This window comes from Ovis aries, chromosome 17 (assembly GCF_016772045.2).
Source record: "Ovis aries strain OAR_USU_Benz2616 breed Rambouillet chromosome 17, ARS-UI_Ramb_v3.0, whole genome shotgun sequence".
Taxonomy (NCBI): domain Eukaryota; kingdom Metazoa; phylum Chordata; class Mammalia; order Artiodactyla; family Bovidae; genus Ovis; species Ovis aries.
Genome location: NC_056070.1, coordinates 72,970,527 through 72,977,941, shown reverse-complemented (window position 1 = coordinate 72,977,941; position 7,415 = coordinate 72,970,527). Strand labels below are relative to the sequence as shown.

Genomic DNA, 7,415 nt, shown 5'->3' with positions numbered 1-7,415 from the left:
TGCTAAATGCTCTAACCCAGCATTCCAGGACACAGTGCTCATTTTTCCACTTTAGAGATGCAAACATTGATGCTTAGAGCAATTATGTGTCACTTGCTTGAAGTCAGAATTAAGTGGCCAGTGGCAGTGGCTGGATTAATTCCACAACCCCACAGTGAGGATGTAGGTGCCTGATCCTTTCTTGGAGAGCTGATGCCCTGTGAAAACTGGGACTCAGAGAGGGCAAAGGCCTGACTGGTATTAACCCCAGGCAACAGTCCAACTCAAAGCTGCGTGACACCCCTAAAGCCCATTCCACTCCACTGCTGTGCCGTCTCATCTGCGCTGCTCCACAGAAGCCCTTTGCAGGCAAGGAAAGCAACGACTCCCTGTGTCCCGGGGCTCTCCCTGTCCCGGGGTTCCCTGGGTCCAAGGACTCCATGTCCCGGGACTCCCCGGGACTCCCCAGGCCCCCCGTGCCCAGGGCTCCGCCTGTCCTTGGGCCCCCGGTGTCCCAGGCCCCCCCCCACCCCGTGTCCAAGGTCTCCTCCTGTCCTTGGGCTCCCCGTGTCCGAGGACTCCTGGCCAGCAGGTGGCAGACCCAGCAAGAGACACTAGTCCTCCTCCTGCCACCTGGCAAGAGAGTCAAGCTGGGTGGTGCCGGTGATTCCCCTCCGGGCAGCTGGATTCTGCAGTCCAGCTGAGAGGTGGTAGTGTTGGATAAGCAGAATCCAGGGCTTGGAGGCAAGTGGCAATGCCCAGGGGGACAACAGGCAGCCGCTGCAGAGTGATCTGGCCCAAGCCACTGGGCCCAGAGGTGCGGGACCCCTAGTGACCAAGCCCTCCTGACCAGCACCTTCCCGTTTTCTGCAAAAGGGGTGCAGCCGCGCTTGGGTTAGGGAGGTGGAAAACCCACTCCGCTGTCGGCCAACGAGGTGGGTCAGGGTGGGGCCTCAGGGCGACCGCGGGTTCCCTGTCACCCTACCTCTGAACACATACATTCTTAGATGGGAGCTCGTGACCTCGTGTGGTCGCCCTTTTGACCTCAAGCATCTGCAGCTGTTGGGAGCTTCTAACATCCAGCTGACATCTGGCTCTCCCTGCAGCATGTCACACGTGCCCCAGGGATGGCCCTACAGAACTGGCCAGAAGCCAGGCAGAGGGTGGGTGAGAGTGGGGGGCGGGGCTCCTGGGCCCTGTGGCCATGGGCCAGGGGCAGAGGCCCCCTTCCCTGAACTCTGACTCCTTCCAGCCCCCATCTGCAGCCTGGGTCAGGGAGGGAGGCCAGTCCCGCGGGCCCTGCTGGGTGGGCGGAGCCCACGCTGTGATAAATTCACCCCTGAAGGAGGAGAAAAGCCACCGTTCCCGAGGGCTCCCACCCATCGGGCCTCCACAGTGGGAACGCTGGGGCGATGAGGGTGGGAGACCGCCCAGATGGACTGGGTTGGAGCCCCACCGCCTCCTCCCATGACCTAAAGCTGGCGAGAACCTCTCAACGCCTCGGTGGGTTTCCCGTCTGTAAAACGGGAGGGCAGCAGAACGCTCCCTCGCGGACTGTGAGAAATATAACTGGTGCCGTTGGGCGGGCGCGGCGTGCAGCCAACAGCAGGCGCTGGAGGAGGATACCCGGGAACTTGGGGGTGGCGATAGAGCCGACCGGCCCAAGTCCGGGGATGGGGCGCCAGGCCTGCCCCGCTTCCCGTGCGAGCCGCATGGCCTGGGCACGTCCTCGAAGGCGGCCGGGAGAGGGCGGCCAGCTGCCCGGGCCACAGCCGCATAGGTCCCGGCAGGTGCCCTGGCCTCCGTCGCTCCACGAGGGGCCGTGATCGGCAGAGACGGACACCCCCAGTGGCCAATGGCAAGCCGGCGTCTCCCCGCGCTCGTCCAGTCGGCGCCGGTTGCCGGGCCTCCCGACCAATGGGAACAGTGGCGGCGGCGGGGAGGGGCGAGGGTCGCGGCGCCGGCAGGCCGGCTTTGCGCACGGGCCGCGCAAGGGCGGAGGGCTGGCCCGGGTTGCGCGGGGCGCTGAGGGTGCGCCCCGCACCGGCGCGATCGGAGGCCCCCGGACGGTCACCCGCGCCCGCCCGGGGACGCCGCGCGCCGAGGGACCGGCGGACGCCCGTCTGGGGCGGGGGCCGTTCTGCGGCACCGCCCACAACCGCGCTCCAGGTAAGCTCCGGCCGGGAACCCGGGTCGGGGTCGGGCCGGCACCCGGGCTGCGGGCCGGGCAAGGGCCGGAATCGAGGTCTGGGCAGAGGTCAGTGCCGGGGGTCCAGGCCGGCCCCGCTCCACCCGCACCGCCCCGCGGTGCGCGAGATCCCGGACCGGCGGGGGCGGGTCCCTTTGTGCGCGGCCTGGGGTCCTGCCCGGCCGGCCGTGCGCCTCGCTCCGCGCACCCCTCCGGTCGCGGCACAACCTGAGCCGTGTCCGCCCTACTCGACCCGGCGCCTTGGGCCGGCGCCACGCAGCCACGGAAACTTTCCATCGGCCGAGCGGATCAGGGGCTGGGGAACTTTCCTGGGGCGGCTAGCCGCCGGGAAGCACCCGCACGGCGGGGACGGGGAATGCCCCGGCGCCGGCGCCGCGCCCGCCGCCCAGAGGACGAGGGAGGGAATGCTGCCCGGGGCCCCTGCCCGGAGCCCCAACCTCGCTCCCCATCCTCGCGTCCCCTGCGCCCCGCTGGTGGGTCCCCAAACCGCTGGTGTGAGTCGCGTTCCCCTCGGGACTCGGACCAGATTGGCTGTTATCCTGAGCACGCAGCAGGAGATCCCCAGCCTGCTTCTTTTGATCTTAAATAATTAAATATTGGGTTATTACAACATGTCACCATTTCTAACCTCTGCGCAACGTGTCACAGTGAAAGCAGGAATTGGAGGCTCCCGTGCCCCTTTAACCCAAACCCAAAGGTGTTTAGGGACAAGGAGAAAAGCTGCTCCAAGGGTCTCATTCTGTGTGTGACCCGCTCTCCCTCGCACCCCTTTAACAGGTCACCCGAGTTGCCGCGCAGGGCCCGCGCCAGGTGAGGGTCTGTGAGCCCAGGGGCGTCCTTCCGATGAGGGCACGCCCAGCCCCGCACTGGGAGCCTCGGGGTCCAGGCTTCCGGAGGTCCTGCCGGCCCAAGCAGGTCCCACCTGCCCTGTCTCAGTGTATCTGGACCCGCAGCAGTCAGTTCCCGAGCAGGTGGTCTGGGTCTGGGGCTCCGCCACAGCGTGTGGAGCTGTGAACCTGGCACTCGTGTCTTCCCGCAGCCTCGCCTGTCCCTTCCGCAGCACCCTGTCTCTCCCCCATCTTCCTCACCCCCTAGTCTGAGGTCCTCCGGCACCCAGCCCAGAGCTGGGCATAGAGCCCGCACTGCACTCAGGACTCTGGTCTGGCCCTGGCCTGGGGAGGAGGTCCTGCAACCACAGTCCGGCTAGCCCCCACCCCGCTCTCCACGTGGGCACGATGCCTGCTACCCACGTGCCTCCTGGGGGAGCAGGGCCTGCCCTCAGTCCTGCCAGGCTAGAGCTGCCCCGCCCTCCGCCCCGGCCTGGGCCACATACCTCCCCCCAGGGTGGCCCCTCAGGTCACTTCTTGGTGCCAGGGTCCCTCTGCATCTCCCAGTTTCCCCGGGGGCTGCACCACCAGCCCCATCTGTGCTGCGCAGGATTCAGACGGGCTCTCTCTCCTCCACCCCCGGGCCACCAGTGAGATCCTCCACCTCCAAGAGGACCAAGGGGTGGATGGAGACACCAGCCCACCTGAACCAGCGGGAGGGAGGGAGGGAAGGAGGGGCAGCTGGGGCGGAGGTCCTGGGGTAGGTGCTGTGGGGTGCCAGGGAGGTGGCCGGGTTCCCGGGGCTTGCCCCAGCAGCGGCTCGCTCTGCTGCCTCATCCGACAAGACTCAGATGAGGTGTCAGCCACTCCGCAGGAACCCCAGAGTCAGAGCGTAAGTGGGAACTCGGGGTCAGAGAGTTACGGGGGGCACTCGGGGTCAGAGAGGAACTGAGGGGACTCAGGGTCAGAGAGTTACAGGGGGCACTCGGGGTCAGAGAGTTACGGGGGGGCACTCAGGGTCAGAGAGTTACGGGGGGCACTCGGGGTCAGAGAGTTACGGGGGGCACTCGGGGTCAGAGAGGAACCAGCGGGACTGGGGTCCAAGAAGAATGAGCAGGGGGACTCGGGGTCAGGAGCTCCTTCCTGGGGCTTCGCCTGGAGGCCGGCGCAGCCGACCGGCCCGGAGCTGCGGGGCATCTGCATTACTCGCCAGGTCCCTCCCCCTTGCCCCTCCCCGGGTGGTGGGGGGCGGTGGGTGTGAGGCACAGCCCCCCCCCCCACCCCGGGGCCCTGGCCGACCCGGAGCGCCGGCGCCCTCCAGCAGAGCAGGCACAAGCTGAGTGCGGCCACCAGAGGGCGCCCGGGGCCGCCGCAGCCAGCAAGAGCGGCTCCACCCAGCCCCCCAGTGCGGGGCGGGGGCGGGGAGGGGGGGTGCGGGCGGGGGGTGGGCCGGGGGGCGCGGGGGGGGGTGCGGGGGGTGCAGGGGGGCCGGGGGGTGCGGGGGGTGGTGGTGGTGAGGATGACCCCTTCCCCAGGCGCCCAGAGGCACTCACTGGAGCTTTGCTCTGTCCGGGCCCCCTGCCCAGGGCGGGGAGCTGGAGACAGCACGGCCCCTGGGTGCTGGACACAGCAGGAGAGCAGGCTGGGGCCGGGCTCCCAGTGGCCATCCTGTCATGCACGGCCCCAGGGCCCAGGCCAGGCCTCAGCGCCAGCCACTCAACACCAGGCTGTGCCTCTCTGCCTCAGTGTCCTGGGTGGCACAGAGGGCACAGCCAAAGGGGGGCCTTTCAAGATGCACGGAGTGACCAGTGGCCAGCAGGGCTGGCCAGGATTTCCATGGTGGAGCAGGATTCCAGGCTAAGCACAGGGCAAGCTTGGGCTCCTCACCACCCTTCATGGCCCAGAGCTGCTGGCCCATGCCCCCAGCCCCCAGCCTGGGCCCCATCCCCCGGCCCCCCAGCCTGGTCCCCACACCCCTCCAGACTGGGGTTGTGCCGTGGGGGCTCCCTCACGCTGCCAGGTGTCTCTGATCTGTGCTTGCTATCGTGGCTCTTGGCCGGCCCCTGCAGAGGGTTGCTGCCAGCCGGGGACATCGCAGGCCTTTCCGGGGCAGGAGCAGCCCTCTCAGAGCCCGGGCTCTTGGTGCAGGGTCCTTGTTTAGCTGGGACCGCTGAGCCCGCCCACCGGCTCTGAGGGTTGCTGAGGAGGGCCCCCTGAGCCAGGCACCCTCAGCCTCATGGCACAAGCCCCGCCGCTACTACTGCCTTCATGCCTCAGGCCTGCCCGTCTGTCTGTCCATCCACGGCCCCAGGGCTCTTAAGAGGCTCTGCCCCCAGCACCCAGGGTACAGTGCTGCCCAGGCGAGGCGCCCTGGGCACGCAGACCCTGCCCAGGTCCACACCCACCACGCGCCATCCAGACCCTCCCAGTTCTCAGTCCTTCTCGCCCTCACGATGCCCCCCACCCCCATACTGGCCTGGACCCTGGGTCGCCTGTTGGCCCACTGGAGCCCACTGGAGCCCCCGAGGTGGGAGCCGTGTTCTTCCTGCGGTTAGGTCGTTATCAGGACTGACAATAAAGGCACATTCTTCTCGTGGGACGAGGTCTTTGTCAACGCTTAAGCCAGAAGCAGCTGTGCCCCAGACATATCACATTCGGAGCAAACGCTGATTCCTGACCTCGGTGGGGGCCACAGGTCCCGCCACAGCGGGCAGACTCCCAACCATACCTCCCTCCCAGGCACACACGTGGACACGCGTGCACACGTGCCTGGCTCGAGGCCCCTCCCCCCCACCCCACCCCCCGCCTTCTTTCTTAGCTCTGGCCCTAGCCTCCTGCTCTCCCGTCACGATCCTGCCCCAACTGGAAGCCCTTCCCCTTGTTGAAGGGGCTGCCAGGAGGCAGAAGGCCGCACCCTCAGGCCCCAGAATGAGCCATGTCCACAAGGAAAGTTTGGATGGAGGCTTGAGACCACGGGTGACAATGCAGAGTAGGGGGGAGATCTCCCATCACTGTGGTCCCTGGGGGGGGGCTAGCGCCTGTCAAACCACCTTGCTTTTCGTTTTTCAGCAGTATCGCCAGGCCTAGCTGCAAGCAGAGGGGAGGCGTCCCCAGGCCTGACACAGGTGGAGGGGAGGCATCCCCAGGCCTAGCTGCAAGCAGAGGGGAGGCGTCCCCAGGCCTGACACAGGTGGAGGGGAGGCGTCCCCAGCACCCTGACTGAGACAGGCAGCTGCAAGGTCCTCGGTCTGGGCCTGGGAGGCTCGCTGTCTCCCTAGGAGGCATGCGGACGGGGCCAGCCTCAGGGGACTTGGGGGAGGTGGGTCGTGGACCCCTGCTCTGGCCCTGGTGTGGGAGCATACCACAGCAGAGCGCACCCAGCCTCGGGAAGCCGGAGCGGTTATCTGCTTACAACTCTTACGCTCCAGGTTTTGAAGGATAGTCAGAAAGAAGCGTAAGAAACACCCAGGCAGCCAATGCTAAGTGTGGACGCGACAGACCCAGTGCGAGAGGGCACGAGAATGTGCTCAGGGTCCTGTGGGGCGGGCCCCTGTCAGCGCGCCGTAGGATGCCCCTGGGCTGGGATGACCAGCCAGGGTCTGACCCTGTCCAGTAGGGACTCAGCCCCACAGATGGGCCTCAGCAGGTGCCCTCTGGATGAAGAGCCCACCGATGGGTGTCTGGATGTGCTGACCTCCCCGGGGACGTTCCGTCCTCACACGGGTAGAAGGCAGGGCGGCTTGTGGTCAACAGAAGGACGGACTGGGGCCTGAGTGTGTGTGTGCGTGCCTCTGGTCAGCCTCAGCCCAGGTGGGCACAGTGCCCCAAGCTGGACAGGGCTAGCCGTGAGGCCTCCTGCCAGCCCCGCTTGAATTCACCAACGGGCTGGGCGTGGACCACAGATACTGGCTTGTGGGACGCCCCTGCGTTGGGGACAGCCCACCAGGACATCAGCCGGGCAGGTCTGTGCTGCCCTGACGTGGACGTCCGGCCGGTCGGTGCCCACGTGTTGCACAGGCCGCCAGCTCTGATCCTGCTCGGGGCCGCTCCCGCAGAACCAGAGAGGCTGGAGCCACCAGGAGTGACGGGCCACAGGCCCAGGCGCTGTGGGAGGCTTTGGCCAGCGGGGCCACGGTCAGAGGGGGAGGAGCTGTGCACGGCGTGTGCCGGCCCTGCTCTGTGGCGACAGCTCCAGGGGCACAGGGCGCGGCGTCCCGGGAGGGAGGCAGGGACGGAGGCAGAGGGGGCCCCGGGCCCACATGGCCGGGCAGTCCGTTTGCCATGCCAATGGACTCGCGGAGGGTGGCGGACTCTGAGAACACCAGCCCAGCGTCTCAGTGGCCAGGCTGCGGGGCCGTGCGGGGCCTGCTGAGTCGGGATGAGGAGGCGCGACCCGCATC

At 67.4% G+C, this 7,415-nt stretch overlaps 1 protein-coding gene across 7 annotated transcripts in view; it reads left to right on the top strand.

Annotated features, from left to right (window-relative positions):
- The first annotated feature begins 1,926 nt into the window (after positions 1-1,926).
- ARVCF (ARVCF delta catenin family member) overlaps positions 1,927-7,415 on the top strand; it is a 30,695-nt gene continuing 25,206 nt past the window's right edge. For all 7 annotated transcript variants that reach the window (XM_042234902.2, XM_042234901.2, XM_042234900.2 and 4 more), the window contains exon 1: positions 1,927-2,148. The gene's annotated coding sequence lies outside the window, so the exon portion shown is untranslated. The remainder of the gene's footprint in view (positions 2,149-7,415) is intronic.